Below are 17,868 nucleotides of genomic sequence, written 5' to 3'. Positions count from 1 at the left end.
AACTCCTCTATCAGTACCGGCTATATGGACACGTCCTCCAGCCCCTGTGGGAACCTGTGTGGCCGCCAGCCAGCCAGCTATTGGGCCTCAGACCTGTTCCCTGGTCCTGAGTCAGAACCAAAGCCCTACGTGTCCAGGGTCCACTGAACCCCAGCCCTGGTCAGATATGGAAAATGGAGACTTGGAGAGAGTAAATGATTCACTCCTGCTCTTCATCCTTCAAAGGAAGGCCCCAAAAGCGCCTCGACTATTCGTCAAAACTCATTGAATTGTACTGTTAAGATCTATGCCTTTCACTGAATGCAATTTTTGCCTCCATTTATAAAGAGAAGAAAAGCTTTTTAAGAACTGGGTTGACCCCCCTGCATGCACAGACCCAGCTGCAGGCAGAGAAGATGGTCAGCCCAGCCCAGACCTTGCTAAGAGTCTGCTCAGAGGCCGTGGGTCTGCTGGCACTGGATGGGCGCAGATGCTGGGCAGATGAGCTCTGTGTGGACAAATATGATTAGACAAATATGATGACCTAGAGTAGGGCCAAACAGACAGGAGAGCCCAGGAAGCAGACCCTGGGAGAGGGGAGATACCAGTTGGGCCAGCACACCTGAGGCTATGGTCAAGGCTATGAGGACCACAGTGTGGTGGGCACGGTGGCTGTGAAAGCCCCACTGCTGCCCAGCCAGCCCGAGACAAGCCATGGGGAAGCACTCACCGGCCAGCCCCGTCATAATCTCCGCCAATCCCGATGAACTTGCATCCAGTGACTGCCCTGATGTGGTCGAAGTGATCTGAAGAATGGGAAGTCAGCAGTGTGGGGCTTCCAGGGCAGGGGTGGGGGTGATGACTGGCCTCTGTTGATTCCCCTTTTTGCAGCCTGTAGGCCAAACAGTCCAGTTCCTTCGTGGCCTGGCACCGAGAGTACCAACTCGAGGGCCCTGAGGTTTGATCTGAAGTGATCCCAGCTGGCTCTAGACTGGACTTCAGATTTGGAGTGGACCCCAGAGCCCCCTGTTTGGGCCATTTCCCACCCACGATTCACCCTGCCTCCCAGTCTCCTTGAGAACCTGTGGGGGCTCCTTTCCCCGGGTGTGGAGGATGAGAGAGGAACAAGAGTACAACTGATGAAGACCCCAGAGACCTAAGGAGCTGTCCAGTCCCTTGGCCAGAGGTAGGGGCAGTGCGCTTTAGGAGCCCCTGCAGAGGCACAGATGGGCAGCACCCGGGCTCTGTGTCTGACAGCCTCCCTGATACCCATCAGTACCGCAGTTTTGATTCCGTGGCTCCAGTTCCACGTGGCACCAAGGTGCTGTGTACCGTCCATTATTGGGTTTTTGGGAGCTGTACCTATTGCCAACAGGTGGGTCAAACCACTGGGGCTCTTCTGAAGTCCTCCCCAAGTTTGGACCCAGCTTCAGCTCCAAATCAGGGTTTTCAGAGAGCCCAGGGTGAGGCTCACCTGCCACAGTAGGCACGTTGGCTAACGGGTTGCACTGCAGCACCCGCACGGACAAGGGCACCATCACGATGCCACCGTTCTTCTTCTGCAGGGGCGGACCGGTGGACAGTCAGCATGGCCCCCAGCACAGCCACCTGCCTGTTCACTCTCTCGGCCCCTGTGAGGAAGGTGTTGAGGTCAGAGTCGTCTCCTCTCTGGGTTTGTGTGAATGGAGGAGCCGCAGCCCTGGTCTGGGTGGTGTCTTGGCCCTGGGTTTCCGGGTTTGGTGGAGTATCTTACCACCTAGACCCCCACCTAGGGCTCAAGAGTTCAGGGGCTGTGGACCGTGGGTTTTGGGGGCAGAAGATATTTAACCTGGGGTTTGAGGAAATTGAGGGAGAAGAGGCGCAGGTTCAAGGGCTCCCGGTTTGAACCTCTTGCTTTAGGTTTGAGGGCCAGGGCAGTCTCTCACCAGAAGCTGCAGGATATCATCAGGATCATTCCGAGTGTTCTTGCACACACCCCGGGCAGCTGAGTGGGAGAAGATGACAGGTGCCTGTGACACTTCTAGGGCTCGCCGTGCCACAGCATCGAGACATGGGACAAGTCCACCATCATGCCCAGGCGGTTCATTTCTGCCACCACCTTCTGCAGGGACAGGATGGGGAGAGGGCATCAGGGCTGCATTTACCTTGTGTGCATTTATCTGTAGGGAACAGGCGGGGCTGTACATTCATGTGGGGCAGGGTATGGAACCCGGGTCCTTACCTCGCCCAAGCCGGTCAGCCGACTGACATTGCTGTAGAAGGGGTGGATACCCTTTGCTGAGCTCTGTGCCCTGCAGGGTGGCCAGGAGGCAGTCTGACTGGTGGCCATGACTTGGCTACAAGAGCCTAGAAAGAGGTTCTGTCGAACCGTCTACACCTGCAACTCCCTGGTGCAAGAGGAGGGACCCAAACTGGGCTGTGCCTGGCAGTAGGAGGGCCCTTCTGGGGATTCAGTCTTGTTCTGCGAACCTCCATTCCCCTCCCCACCCCAGGTTCAGGGCGGATCCCAGGGGTAAACTTGCTTTGGGCCCCAGCGTGATCTTGGGCAGATCCCTGCCTCACTGGGCCCTTACCATCTGCACTGTGCTCACCAGGGCGTGTTGCAGGTGTGGGTGAGTGTCACGTGGCGCACACCCAGCGCATAGAAGGTACGCAGGATGGAGAGGCTACTGTCCAGTGAGTGGCCGCCCTCCACACCAATGAGGCAAGCCACCTTCCGGGTATTGTTGCGAGCTGGGGGCAGGTAGGTCAGATGATCATTTTCAGAGGCAGGGGTAGCTTACTGAAGTCCCTGGCACCTACCACCACCAGTCTGTTTACCTTTTTTTTTTTTTTTTCTGGGTCGTGCCGCGCAGCATGAGGGCTCTTAGTTCCCCCACCGGGGATCAAACCCGAGCCCCCTGCAGTGGAAGCGTAGAGTCTTTACCTCTGGACTACCAGGCAAGTCCCCCGTCTACCTTTAAGTGAGGTCACAAGCTCCAGCTCAGAATAGGAGGCACACATGAGGCGGATGAGGTCAATTTGCTCCAGGGTGAGGCGCACAGCATCCCGTTCGTGGGTCTGGCATGGGACGTAGGCTGACCAGAACTGAGGGAAGGCCAGGGCTTGGTTTGGGCTTTGGAACTCCTTGGGCTTCTCATAGCCTCCTCAGCTGGCACAGCACTCACTGTGCCCAGAAGTCACATGGAATGCGTTGCTTTTTCTGTGGTACTTGGATGCCCGTCAGGTTGGCTCACTGTGACCCCTGTAGCCCCCAGCATCCATGGCATGGCACTTTCTAGGCCACTATGGTAACTTAGTTCCAGTGTGACTCACCTGTGGTCTCTGAGGCCCCCAAACTGCCCCACATTCCCCAGCAGCCATGGTGGCACCTTGTGTGTCCCTTTGGTACCTGGGCACCCACGAGACCGTCTTTCAGCCTGTCCAAGCTGGTCTGGCCATGGCTGAAATTGCACAGATTAACATCCTGGAGCCCATTGTGGTAAAACTGCCTCAGGACCAGGGGCATGTCGTTGTGGCTGGAGGGAGGTCAAGGCAAATGGGTGGGCTCCTTAGGTCTTGGGATCAGGCAGGACACATTGCCTGGCCTGGGCCAGCCGGGGGGTCCCCCACCTCACACTGTCACACAGACTATACTAGGAGCAGCTGAGGCCTGGGCTGAGGGGTTCCCACCAGGGAGGGGATGACAGAGAAGGGGAGGGGCATCCATAGGTGATGGAGAGGCCATCCAGGGGTGGTGTGAGGGAGCCTCCCCGCTAGCTCTGCATGCTCCGGACCTCCTCCCCTGCCCAGGGCCAGGCTAGGCCCCCACCGGCCCCCACCAGCCCGCACACACTGCAGCCCCCCGTCCACAAGCGGGAAGTCCCGCCTCAGGGCCCGCGTGCGCTCCCGCGGACTCGGGGTGCTGGAGGTGCCCGGCGTGGTCTGGACGCGGGTTCCCGGCCGCAGCAGCAGACGCAGCAGCAGCAGCAGCAGACACAGCAGAGGCCGCTGGCTGAGTGCGCGGGGACCTTCGAGGCCCCCGGGCCGCAAGCTGCGCAGGGCCAGGCAGGTGGGCAGAGGCGGATGTGAGAGGGGCGGGCGATGGGGTTGTGCCCGTCCACACAGGCCACCCAGCGGCGCGGCCTCGCGAGGGGGGCGGGGTGAGGGAGGGGATACAGAGTCACAGGGCCCTGCGAGCCGTGTGCGGAGAGCCGCGATCCGCGAAGCCCGGCAGCCCCGGGGCGGCACTGCCCTCCCGCCCCCTGCTCCGAGGCAGCTCCCGCGGGCTAAGCTGGCCTCTGCTGAGAGCCCACTCGCCTCCCGTCGCGGCTTCCCTCCGCCCCTGCGCCTCTTCCCACTCCCACTGCTCCGAGGGGGCGCCCTAGGCTGCTCTCCCCCGCCTCTAACCTTCCTGGCCAAGCTGGGCCGCTTCTCTCAGAGGGCCACCTTCAGCCCGAGGCCTCCCGGGAGCACACCGCGTCCCCATCTGCCTGCAGCCGGCCCCGCCCACTCCGAGGGCTGCGTGCCAGTGTCTCTGCGGCCACAGGTGCTCTGGGCTCCCGGTTTCCTGGTACGCGGCCATGTGGGCTGGTGTGGGGGAAGAGAGAGTTTCTGGAAATGGGGGGGGGGAACCTTGTGAGCTCTGGATTCAGGAAGGGGCCCTCTGCCCCCGACCTTCTCTCTCCACCTACTTGACTCCCCAACCTGCATGACCATTCTCTGGGGACTTCAACCAGCACCCGGGAACTCTCAGGAAACCGCCCCCCCCCCCACTTCTGTCAGCCAGCCTCAGGAAAGAGCGCCCTCAGGAGCTGCTACACCTCCCCAGGGCCTGAAGAGAGGGACTTTTGGGATGTGAACTGAACACCTTCTGGGGAGAGTCAATGACCCTTTTCCTCAACAGAGCAGGAACCCAGTCAGTAGGCTATTTGAGTGGAAGGAAATGAAGTCATTTCCATGGCAGCAGAGCCCCTATCGCAGCAACCTTCCTCCCAGGGCTGCTGGCCGACCTTCTGGCCAGGATCCCTCCTACCTCAGCATGGAAGGCCTGGCCTCGTGAAGAAGTATAGGTTCTGAGGAAAGACCTGGCACCTGGGTTCTGCTGCTACACTTGCCTTATCTCGAGGCCCTTGTGGCTCTACCTTTCCCAGAAACCTCAAGGGCTAAGTGCCTGTGCTTGCTCAGAGGCCGCACGCCATTCCCCATTTCCAGCCTCAGGCCCTCCCCCTAGCTGCCTCCTCTGGGGACCCCCTCCCCCCAACACACACACACACCCACACAGAGGGGATGTGCCTTCTCACAGAAGCTCAAACACTGAGATGCTTTAGGGACTGTGCCCAAACTCCTTCATCCCCAGCCTCTCAAGTTTTTGCTCTGATCCCTGGCACCCCCTGGAGCTGTTCCACCTTTGGAACCTTTCCTGGGTAGCAGGAGTGCCTAGCACAGGGGTAGTGACCTAAGTGTGAGCACTGGCGACCCTAGAAGTCTGTTACAGAAAAACATTGAGCAGTAAGGGACCCCCCTGGGGACAGAAAGGGCTGGGAATAAAGGAGCATGTGAACCTCGGGGCAGGGTGCGTGCTGCTTGACTCTCCATCCTGTGCTTGCTTCAGGGAGCAGGTCTTCCTGGGTCTCTCTATCCTGCCTCCTGAGACCCCAGGCAGGAGGCTCTTTGGGAAGCCACAGATTGCTGCTTTCAGTTTCAAAGAACCCAGCTCCCCCTGGTTTGTGGTGGTGGCCGCTGACAATGGCTCAGAGCAGGAGCCCATGTGGTAGAGTGCTAAGGCTTCTCTGCACCCTGTCTCTGCTCCTGCATTCTTCTCGGCTCGCAGAGTGCAGACTTTTCTGTCTTCAGCTGACAAAGGGGCCCCTGAGGATTGAGCAGAGGAACGTCACGTTTTCTTCCAGGCCAGCTTCAGCCCTGGGAAGTTCAGGGCAGACTGTCATTTCAAACCTCAGTTTCTGAGGCTCCTTGCTTTTGGCCATTTAGTGTGGCAGGAGGCTCCTGGCTGAGGAAGGCTCAAACAGAACGACGCAGGTTGTGATCTGTGGCAGTGGGCAGTGGGGGGACGGAGTGGGTCACTGCAGGAAGAGGCATTCGCTGCCTTAGGCAGTTAAACCATTGCCCTCTCTTCAGAGTGCCTCAGCCAGCAAGATGCTGTGGGGTCTACCTCCTGGCACCATGCTCCAATCGCCAGATTTGGGGTCTGGGGCAACCCAGATCTTTGTGCGACCTTTCCGGAGAGTGCTTTCTCTTGGGAGCACGTCTGGGGACTGGCTTCGCTGCTTCCACCTTTGCTGGCGTGGCCAAAGGAACTGCTGCTGCAAAGAAAATCAGAACTGATCAGTCACTTCTGCTGTACAGTCTCCTGCCAGAATTTCCCTCTCTCATGTCTCTCCCAAGTTGCTGGCTGAAGACCTTTAATCGACTTGACATCCAAAACACAGCCTTGGCCCATCACCTCTATGAGTCCCTAGAGAAGGGACACTGGCTGCAAAAGCAATTCCTAGAGCCTACGGCTGCAGCACACGAGGAAGTCTCTTCACCGTTTCCAGGGAAAACAGTAGAACCCGAAAGTCATTGCAACCATGAGCCTCTCCATCTCTCCCTTCCACAACAGAGAAAACATTTCTTGCAGTCTGTCACTTCTGAGGCTTTAATGGAAATGTCTTTCAAGTTTTGGAAAAAACTAATCTAATATAAATTGGTGAAGAACCCCTCCCACCTTGGCAACCCCTCTTGGGCCCCATTTATACTGCCTGTTTCCACCACACTGAACTCTAGCCCTCTGATACTTTTATGTAGCTTAGAACAAGGCCAAATACTGAGGCAGAGTGATCAGGAGACTGAGAACCGCGTTCTGGGTACCAAGTCTAGGCTCACATCAACCCAGCCTCCTGGGACACCATCTCCTCAGCCCTCCAGTCTCATTAGCACTTCAACAGCCCTCTTGGTTCTTCCGGTCTTCCCATCAATATGGCACCACCCTCTCCCCTAGAAGTAAAAATCATTATAATCCTCCCTCTCTCCCCCATGAAAGGATGAGATAAAGGCTCAGCAGCAGCCCCCGTGAAACACATGGTCACCACTGTGAAGAGGTGTTACTAAGACGATTTGGTCCGACTCAGAGAAGGAAAGAGACACCTCTGCCCTTAGGCTGATCAGGCCCACAGGAAGGAACCACACTGGGGGCAGCCTTTGAGAGTGTGGCAATGCGAGAGAATCTTCTTTAGGAGGGGACTCCCTGTTGCCGACCTTGGGAAAGTAAGGATGGGACATTGGTTTACTGGGGCTGTTGCAGAGGGGATGTGCCCAGAGGTTGGGCCACCCTGCTTGAGAATCAAAGCACCTTCTAGTCCGAAGCTGGTTGAATGCTCCAATCGCCGGATTTTGGGTCTGGGGCAACCCAGGTCTTCGTCTGACTCTTCCGGAGCGTGCTTTCTCTTGGGAGCACGTCTGGGGACTGGCTTCTCTGCTTCCACCTTTGCTGGCGTGGCCAAAGGAACATCCCCGTAGGCCCTGTAGCCACCAACTAGGCAGTATGTCTCCCCATGCCAGCCCAACTGCGTTTCTCCACACCCTCGGTAGTGGACATGGTACTGACCAGGGGTAGGAGGAGAAACGGGAGCCACTGCTGCTGCAAAGAAAATCAGAACTGATCAGTCACTTCTGCTGTACACAGTCTCCTGCCAGAATTTCCCTCTCTCATGTCTCTCCCAGTTTCTGGCTGAAGACCTTTAATCGACTTGACATCCAAAACACAGCCTTGGCCCATCACCTCTATGAGTCCCTAGGGAAGGGACACTGGCTGCAAAAGCAATTCCTAGAGCCTACGGCTGCAGCACATGAGGAAGTCTCTTCACCGTTTCCAGGGAAAACAGTAGAACCCGAAAGTCATTGCAATCATGAGCCTCTCCATCTCTCCCTTCCACAACAGAGAAAACATTTCTTGCAGTCTGTCACTTCTGAGGCTTTAATGGAAATGTCTTTCAAGTTTTGGAAAAAAATAATCTAATATAAATTGGTGAAGAACCCCTCCCACCTTGGCAACCCCTCTTGGCCCCCATTTATACTGCCTGTTTTGACCACACTGAACTCTAGCCCTCTGATACTTTTATGTAGATTAGAACAAGGCCAAATACTGAGGCAGAGTGATCAGGAGACTGAGAACCGCGTTCTGGGTACCAAGTCTAGGCTCACATCAACCCAGCCTCCTGGGACACCATCTCCTCAGCCCTCCAGTCTCATTAGCACTTCAACATCCCTCTTGGTTCTTCCAGTCTTCCCATCAATATGGCACCACCCTCTCCCCTAGTACTCAGCAGCTCAGGATGGGATGTGTCTGAGGGCACCGATATAGATGTCTCCATGACAGCACAGAGGTGCCTGGGTTTGAAGGTGTGTTTCAAGAGTGGCCCTCTTCCTCAAACTGCTCCATTTACCATTTGCCAACAAAAATGCACTTGTCTTTTGCTAAGAGGCCAATCAGGAAAGGGTCTGAATGGAAGCATCCTGTAGCCCAAAGGGGAAGCTACATTTATAAAGATCAGGACCATCCTGCACACTTGTCCAGGGATGACCTTTCACTTGTCCTCAGCAGTGAGCACTGTGGGTCCCTGAAGGTGTCCCAGGTCACTGGTATTACTTACAGCTGGGAACGCGCTCAGGTATACGTAGTGGGCAAACCCCACAGGAACATGAGGCAGCCAGGTGAGGTTGTGTGGACACCATGCCTCCGGGCGGTCTCAGTGTACCTGCCGCACTGCCCACCCATGGAACAGAGCACAGGTCTGAGTTAATATAGACGATCCAGTCACACATTCTCTCGCAGACAACCAAAGAGATTGGTATCTGGTGGAGAACTGTCAGGGAAGTTTCTCTGAGGGCAGCACGTTGGCAGTTACGCTGCCATGGAAACTGTTAGAAGGCCGGTGAGGTCATCACTACCCAGTGAGGTCATGATAAGGAACGTGTGACTTGGGGGTCAGGCTTCAGGAGGAGGGGCAGTTTTGTGGAGGAGATCAGGGGGGAGGCAGAGATACTCTACCTGGCCCCTCACACCTGGGCCTCCCCACCCATGCCCTAGTCTAGCAGACACCCCACGTGGGGCGTGCCGGTGGGCTGGCACAGCCCCAGGGGCCCCAGGAGGGCAAGAGAGACCCACTTTCTGAGATTGCCAGTGACACACCCATAGTCCGGATATTATCCGTAACGATTACTAAGGTTGTATATCTCCCTCCACTTTTACTAAGAAAAGGAGTAATTGAAGACTCTAAGTCATTTTTACTGAGGTTTTTTTTTTTTTTTCTTCAAAATACTAAATGTAAAGTCTGCAGGGCGTATATAGGTGTTCAACTTTTTTCCAGATTTTATGTTTTTGGTTTTTGGTAAAAAATTTTTATTTATTATTTATTTATTATGTTTATTTTTGGCTGTGTTGGGTCTTCGTTTCTGTGCGAGGGCTTTCTCCAGTTGCGGCGAGCGGGGGAGCACTCTTCATCGCGGTGCGCGGGCCTCTCACTATCGCGGCCTCTCTTGTTGCGGAGCAGAGGCTCCAGACGCGCAGGCTCAGTAGTTGTGGCTCACGGGCCCAGTTGCTCCGCGGCATGTGGGATCTTCCCAGACCAGGGCTCGAACCCGTGTCCCCTGCATTGGCAGGCAGATTCTCAACCACTGCGCCACCAGGGAAGCCCCTTTACTGAGGTTCTTAATACCTTCCTCACAAGGGTGGACAAAACTCTCAGCTTTTTGTATTGAGTGCAGATGTCTGTATTCTTGCCCATTTCAGAGTCCTCCTCACTCAAAATCTAGGTTTTGTCGATCTTTAGTACCCTGTCTCTCATCTTATCTCAGATTATTCTGTGGTAAGATGGTGCAAACTATGTATTTACTAACTGGAGAGAATTCAAGTCCCCGGAGCTGTTGTAGCTCAAAATTCTGTTTTTTGTTTTTTGGGTTTTTTTTTTTTTTTCAAAATTCTGTTTTAAGTGGAGTCATTTTCTGTGCTTTCCTTTCATGCTGTCTGCAAAATGCCTGTTTCTGTCCTCCTTGAGATCCAGGTTTACAGCGCTCTCCTTTTTCTCCTTCTGGGGTCTCTATGTTTGTGGCATCTCTGAGGGCCCATGTTCTGTTGAGGCTGAATTTGATACCTGGGGGGTGGGGGGGAACAACTTCCAGATGGGTCAGCCTAGAAAAGGATCCCCCCATTGTGTAGAAATTTAAAAACAGGCAAAATACCTGTCCTATCAGACACTATGATTTGCCCCCTCTGTCTGACGCAGCCCAGAGCTTCGTCATTTAATTCACACCTATCTACTGTGAAGGCCCAGCCAACAAGATCATTTTGGAGCCCTGAGTGGGTGCCCAGAATGGATGGGAGGGCTGAGGTAACCAGAACTCTGCCTTTTTTATGGACAGGTGTTAGGGCATCTTCTTTTCAAAGTGACACATTCCCAACCCATCCAACTCACGTAGAGGAAAAAAACCACTGTCACCAGCCAAAGGGAGAAAAACATGGGGCTGCAGAGGAAGAGGGATCTTGTGGGGGCTCTTGTATTATTCATCCACGTGCAAGTATGAGCTCCAGATTTGATAAGACATGCAGTCTGATCAAAAGTCATGCAATTAATGATTTCTTTCAAAAATCAAAGAACTCTTTGATTCTTCATTTTAATGTAACTTTGACCTCTTTTCTTTCCATGTCATAAAAGAGGCCTTGACTAAGCTAAACATGCTCTCTCTCCGTGCCTGCAATGTATCAGAAAGCATCCTCAGTTACTTTCACAGGCAGTGGAGAACTCCTTAATTTTTCTCTGACGACAAGAGCTCGCTTTGAGCCTGGGCCAGAGGTGAGCAAGATTCTGATTCTGGAAAGATGTAGGAAAATGAAGTTCCTTTTGCCAGAGGTTCTGGGTGAGCATTGTTGATGTATGACTGTTAGCAGTCTTACCCTCCTTCCACCTATTCTTCCTTTTCTGCATGGTGGACTGTCCTTTAGTTTTGGGGGTACAGTATTGGGGAAAAAAGGAAGGGGAGGCTAGAGGTAAGTAGGCTAGTGGCGGGGATTTTGTGCACGAATATTTGAAGAAGGAAGTGTGGGAGCAAGTGCTGTGGTAAGACGGGAAAGGGAGAATTAAAAAAAAAAATCTGTGATCCATAAATCCCCTTCAAAGACTCTAAGCAAAGTACTTAAATTATTTTACAATTACTTTTTGGTTACTACGCTGCAGTATAAAAAACAATAAGTTCACTTTTTATCGTATCCCTATGTCATTAGCATCATTTTAAAGACGTGTCTTAACGGCTGTATCGTGTACCATCCTTTATTTAACCAGCTCCCTTTTTTGGACAGTTAATTCCGTTATTTTGTTGTTTATAAATATATATATATATATATATATATATATATATATATATATATATATATATATATATATGATGGATATTTTTGTTTGTAATTCTGATTATGTCATTTTGTCAGTCAGGATAACTGATGGTAGCTGTACTAACAAACAACCTAAAATCTCAGTGGCTTAGCAGGTGTTGACTGAAAAAAATGCACAACTAAAAGTTGAGAATCATCTTTTTTTTGGTGGATTTGCTGAGGACTTAAGCCCGGGAGGCAGTGTCAGATCGCTCTGAGAGATTGCACTGAAGAGGGAAGGGAGGAACCAGGACATATAGGAGTTTTGTAAAAAACAAAACAAAACAAAACATTAAACCCCAAAACAACCAGGTAGTCGGAAGATCAAAAGATTACTGTTAATTAAAGAAAAACCAGACATCTCAAGTTAATGAATTTAGCATTTTTCCATGTATGGGAAGAGGCAGGAGTCTGGGCTCATTGGAATCCTTCCTTTGATGTGCATTTGAACTATCTAGAGCCAGCATCCTGCTTTTCTCCAGCCTGAATCCCCTCCGGGTGCACCATCGGGGATGGCTGCCATGGCTGATGATGGCTTGATGGCTGCAACACTCTGTTGACTGATAGGGCAGGCGACATTCTTCATCCATACAGGTTCAAGTTTTCTTTCTTGCTCGATTTACTGGTTAGGGTTGGAGTGGGAGACTCTGTTCTTTGCAGATGTGAGGGACTCAGGGTCCTTCAACATTGTGGCGTCACCTTCCTCAGGTCCTCAGAGCCCCGGCGCTGGAAGAAGGGAGCTTGGAGAAGGCACGCACGCTCTTGGCCTCTTCTGCCCAGAGAGGACAGAGCCACTTCTGCGCATGGTCCACTGGTCAGGGCTGGTCCCAGGGCCTCACCCAGAGGCAAGGGGGCTGTCGAAGGGAATCTGGATGCAGCAAAGGGAAAGGGCCAATGGGTATTGATTAACAAACTAGCCAAGGTCCTACCTACCTACCAATTCACTGTCAGATCTTTAGAATACAAAGGGTTACATTCCTGCAATCCTCCTCTAATTCGAGACAATTCTCCATTCATATTCTCTTTTGCTTAGAGCAACCTTGAGCTGGGTCTTCCCAGGCTCTTCTTTCTACCCCTACAGGCTGTGGTCTCTTCGGAAGCTTTGGTGGGATGCAGGCAGCATCTGGGAGAAGGCGCCTGGGAACTCACATGCCCGCGTTGCCCAGGACCCCAATTCCTTCCACCTCTCGGATGCTGCTTTCTTTTCCCAGGGACAGAGCCAAGCTGTAATTGACTCCTTGGGCATTTCAAAGTCCCTGATCCCAAGACTGAAGGATGACTCCCTGCTGTTGTGAAAGGTTACCAAATTATCAGGACCTCTGATTGGGAGGGACAGTGGGAAGAGGGGAGGTGGTGTCAGGGGAAAGGCACTGACATTTCAAACTCAACTGGCGACTCCAGCCCCTGGTAATGGCTTTAGTAACTTCCCAGCTGATCCCTGTGATTGAGCATCAGGACCATTGAATGCTAATTGAGTTGAAAAGCTTCCCCCTCATGTGCTAAAACTCTCAGGCAGTAAAAGGCTTCTGACCATGTCTGGAGTTGCGTGCTGGGGACAATGTGGTGGGTTGCCTCTGTCTACACGTAACTGCTGTTCGTCTTCCCGGCTTGACGGGGTAGGGTTGCTGTACATACACAGACTTTAAAATTATTTTTAAATTATTTTTTTAAACTGAAGAATGGTTGATTTACATTGTTGGTGGTTTCAGGTGTACAGCAAAGTGATTCAGTTATGCATACACACATACATACGTATACATACATACATATATATATTCTTTTCCAGATTCTTTTTCATTATCGTTTATTGCAAGATATTGAGTAATATTGAGCACAGTAATACTGTGCTCTACACTAGGACCCTGTTGTTCATCTATTTTACATATATCATATATCTGTGTGTCTCTGTTAATTCCACACTCCTAATTTATCCCTCCCCTCACCCTTTCCCCTTCGGTAACCGAAATTTTGTTTTCTGTGTCTGTGGGTCTATTTCTCAAACGGGCTTTTTTTTTTTTTTTTTTTTTTAAGCAGATTGCACCTTGCTGTGGCTGGATCAATACTCTGGAGTAAGCTGTTTGCCCTCAAAACTGCTGGGGCCGCAGCCATGGAGCTGCAGGATCCCAACGGGGTCCTGACGTCCATCTGCTTTGTTTTTTTCAGGTGCGCTGAATCGACAGTCCTGAGTTTTGAAGTTTTCCTGGAGGGGACGTGAGGGGATTTCTCCAGGATCGATGGAACTCCTTTTGTGGTGCTTCAGTGCTTCCACCATGAAGCGCTCATTTCCCTATGCACGTCCCCCCGCCCCACCCCACCGTTTCCTTTACTCTCTCTCCTCCCACCCCCAATTCCCAGAAGAAGATCTAGGAATCAGGTCCAAACATAAGATCTTTGGAGAATCCTTGCGTGTGTTTTTTTAAAATTTTTATTGGAGTATAGTTGATTTACAATGTTGTGTTAGTTCCGGGTGTACAGCAAAGTGAAGCAGTTATACATATACATATAATCCACTCTTTTTTAGACTCTTTTCCCATACAGGTCATTACAGAGTACTGAGTAGAGTTCCCTGTGCTATACAATAGGTCCTGATTAGTAATCTAGTTTATAGGTAGTGTTGTGTATGTGTCAACCCCAATCTCCCAATTTATCCCTCTCCCCTCCCCACTTTCCCCCCCTGGTAACCATAAGTTTGTTTTCTACACCTGTGACTCTATTTCGAATCCTTGTGTTTTACTCTCGTCCTGAAACTAGATAAAGCCTAGTCATCAATCAACAGGTGAGGAAGTAGAGCCAGGCATTGGTTGAGTGTTGATGTTTCTGGTACAAGCTGACTCTCCGCTCATCATCCCACACCTTCATCAGCCGCCATCATGCTGTCTGTCACCTCCTCTTCTCTGAAGAAGGCCCGGGCCATCTTTTGAAAATACAAAGTCCAGCATTGAGACCCTCCCAACTGAGAGAGCAGGAAGGGCCAGGGCTGCTGAGGTGCTCCCTGAACCCCACTCAGGGGATCTGTGTTGTTCCCACCTGGGTGTATTGTGTGGACCCCTAAAATTCCTCCAGACCTCTGCCTCTGCGCTTCCAGATTGCCCCTGAAAGAAATGAACAATAATCATAATACCCACCACGTACTGACCGCTGGTCTCTTGAGGGCTGCCTTGCCATTGGACAACATTTGTTGAGCTCCTACTGTTTGCCAGACAGCGGGTACAGGCTTTATGTGTGTTTAGCCCTTCTGACAACACTGTGATTTAGGACCTGTTAATATGTCTCTTTTGCTGAAATGGCAACTGAGGTTCAGAGTGGTTAAATAACAAGGAAAAGTCCATGTTTTTACCCCCTACACTAATATATATGTATATTTGTGTATATATATTCTATATATGTATATTTAACATATATATGATGTTGACTGAAAAAAATGCACAACCTCAAAGTTGAGAAATATGTTTTATTGGGTGGGCAAAACTGAGGACTTAAGCCTGGGACACAGCCTCTCAGCTCTCTCTGAGGGTCTGATCCAAAAAGGAGAGGGAGGAACCATCAACTACAGGAGTTTTTGCAACAAAGACCAGGTAATCGGAACATCGAAAGATTCCTGTTAATTAAAGAAAACCAGACATCTCGAGTTAATGAATTTTTAGTGTTTTTCTGTGTATGGGAAGATGCAAAAGTCTGGGCTCACTGAAATCCTTCCTTTGATATGCACCTCAGCTATGTGGGCCAGTATCCTGTGCTTTCTCATCCTGAGTTCCCTCGGGGTGCACCATCAGGGGAGGCTGTGGCAGTTGACTGCTAGATGGTGGGCATCCTGTTTCCATCCTGAGTTTCCTCAGGGTTCACTCTTGGGGCGGCTATAATGTGATGGCTTGATGGCTGCAACATCCTTTGTTTACTGATATGGCAGGCAACATTTTTTCATTGACAATTATATATATACAATAGACACTGTTCGTGTTACATATATTATCTATTTTACGTGCTACGTGTTTTTTAGAATCTTTGCAAAAAACCTTGCAAGGTAGGTGTTATTCTTTACATTTTGTGAAAAAGAAGTTAAAGCCTCTAACAGGCTGAGAAATTTGTCATGTCACTACATCACGATTAACAAGTCAGTGAACAAGATTTTGAATCCAAGTAATCCTTTTGTGAAAACAAACCCCCCCCCAAAACAAAGAAATTATGTTCTTTCCGTGCTCCAAAATATATTTTGGTCAAGTGACTTAAGAAACTCTCCCTTAAGCTTGTCTAAAGCAGAAAATAAGACAACAGTGCTTTACTGGAAATTATCAAAAGGCAGGATCAAGCAGGAATAATGAAAGGGAGCCTGAGGTTTCGGGTGATGAACCCACTGGCTAAATAGGCCCCTGGAAACAGACCCACTTTTTTTGTTTTAAATTAATTTGTATATTTGTTTATTGACTGTTTTCCTCCAATAGAATGTAATCTTTTTTTTTTTTTAAACATCTTTATTGGAGTATAATTGCTTTACAATGGTGTTAGTTTCTGCTTTATAACAAAGTGAATCAGCTATACATATACATATATCCCCATATCTCCTCCCTCTTGCTAGCTCATGATTTAGGACCCACGCACAGGAGAATTCAGGCTGCATTAATATAAAAATATGACTTGCAGCCCTGGAGATGTGGCTTCAGCGGAAATGATGACTTAATGCTTGTGATCTGTAAGAATGTTGGTGTTTTGGGTCAAATAACCTATGCATTTTCTCAAGGGAGGTAGGTTTGGGGAAAAAAGGCAATAATTAAACTGAACATACCAACAAGGAAAAAATAATTTAACTGTTATGATGACTCATTTAGTTGGCAGCTTCAGGTAATGAGGTGCTCTGGATGAATTTTCCTGAGAGCAGAAACATATCCCTTTAAATGATTAAGCATGTTATCTTCATCAATCTTTGAAGAAAATATTTCCAAGGTACATTTTATATTCTCTTTTTTCAGTAGTATTCTTGACAATTTTTAGGACTAGAGACATAGTTTTGTTTTTTTTTTTTTTTAAAGAGTTTAAAGAACTATTTGATCTTTGAAAATCATGTTACATCGTTGGTCCCCGGTGTTTTCATCTACAGTAGGTGAACTTTGGGTTAGATGATCATCAAGGTTCCTTCCATCTCTAATATTCTCTAAGTAAAGGGCTCTTGTGCACAATAAAATTGAAAACATAAGAATCATCGAGGGGGCTTGTTAAAAATGCAGATTCTTAGGTATCATTGTTGGAGGTTCTGATTCAGTTGGTTTGAGTGAGGCAAGAGAACCTGTATCATAAATGGGTGCATACCCATGGCCATTTTGATGACCTCATTTTGAGAAACTGATTCTCTTTCCAGCCTCAGATAACAGATGTCATAACCATTTTTGGCCACCAGGGTACCGTTGCTGCCCTGCCCTCAGTGGTGTGAAGTTGTAAGGGGCTGACCAGACCCAGAGGCCTGTGCTTTGATAGTTTGCTTCTGATCCCATCCTCAGTATTAACTGTCACTTAGTTAATGTAGCTGCTGAGGAAAACCAGATAATCGAGCTTAAAATTAGGTGCCCTGCATTTGTACCTATGAGTCATTAAGTTTTCATCTCAGGCTGGGTAGGGGCGAGGGGAGGACTTCCATTTTCTCCTGTAGTCTAAAGTGCATAAATGAGCCACGGCTATCTTAGACCCTGTTTGGAGGTCTCTTACTCTTTGTTCGTGTTCTTTGTCATCCTAAGAGTCAAGTTTCTGGAAGGGCGACATCAGGATAAGCGGCAGATTTCTGTGTAAATATGTTAACATTTCATAGTGAGGTTTGGGGTCAGGGCTGTCCCTGACTTCTCTTTTAAATTTCTTTATTTTTTTAAACAGTTTTATTGATGTATAATTCACATGCCATACAATTGGCTCTTTTGAAGTATATGCAATTCAGTGGTTTTTAGTAAAATCTGTGAATTTATAGAGTTGTATGCACCTATCATGTAATCTAATTTTTGAACATTTCCATCACCCTCCAAAAGAAACCTTGTGCCTGTTTGGAATCACTCTCATTCCCACCCCCAGACCCATTCAACCGATAATTTACTTCTTACCTCTATAGATTTGCCTTTTGTAGACATTTCATATAAATGGGATCATACCGTATGTGGTCTCTTGTGTCTAGCTTCTTTTATCTGGCGTAATGTTTTTGAGGTTATGCAGTAGCCTGTATCATATTGCCAAAGAATATTCTATAGTATGGATATACTACATTTTATTTATCCATCCACCAATTAATGGACATTTGGTTTGTTTCCACGTTTTGGCCGCTCTGGCTGATGTGTGCATGTAGTTTTAATTTCACTTGGGTGGTTACCTAGGGGTAATTACCTGGGTCATATGATGAATCAGTGTTTCAAAGTAGCAGTTTCGAATTTGACAATTCCACCAGCAATGCATGAGGGTTCCAGTTTCTCCATATCCTTGCCAACACTTGTTATTATTGGATACAAGTCCTTTAT

The 17,868-nt window shown here is 49.7% G+C and overlaps 1 long non-coding RNA gene across 26 annotated transcripts in view; it reads left to right on the top strand.

Moving 5' to 3' along the window:
• LOC309658226 overlaps positions 1–17,868 on the top strand; it is a 477,715-nt gene that overhangs the window by 29,281 nt on the left and 430,566 nt on the right. For 3 of the 26 annotated variants that reach the window (XR_014262114.1, XR_014262077.1, XR_014262081.1), the window contains 2 exons: positions 13,547–13,634; positions 14,135–17,512. The exons of 3 other annotated variants lie outside the window; for them this stretch is intronic. This is a non-coding gene — a long non-coding RNA (uncharacterized lncRNA). Of the gene's footprint in view, positions 1–511; positions 1,166–12,464; positions 12,682–13,414; positions 17,513–17,868 lie in introns of those variants that run through there. 20 more of the 26 variants (XR_014262079.1, XR_014262082.1, XR_014262083.1 and 17 more) reach the window with 16 other exon arrangements.

This window comes from Balaenoptera physalus (genome assembly GCF_965194825.1).
Source record: "Balaenoptera physalus genome assembly, chromosome: 3".
NCBI classification, from domain to species: domain Eukaryota; kingdom Metazoa; phylum Chordata; class Mammalia; order Artiodactyla; family Balaenopteridae; genus Balaenoptera; species Balaenoptera physalus.
Note: the sequence above shows the minus strand (reverse complement) of the source record. Positions and strands in the feature narration are given on the sequence as shown.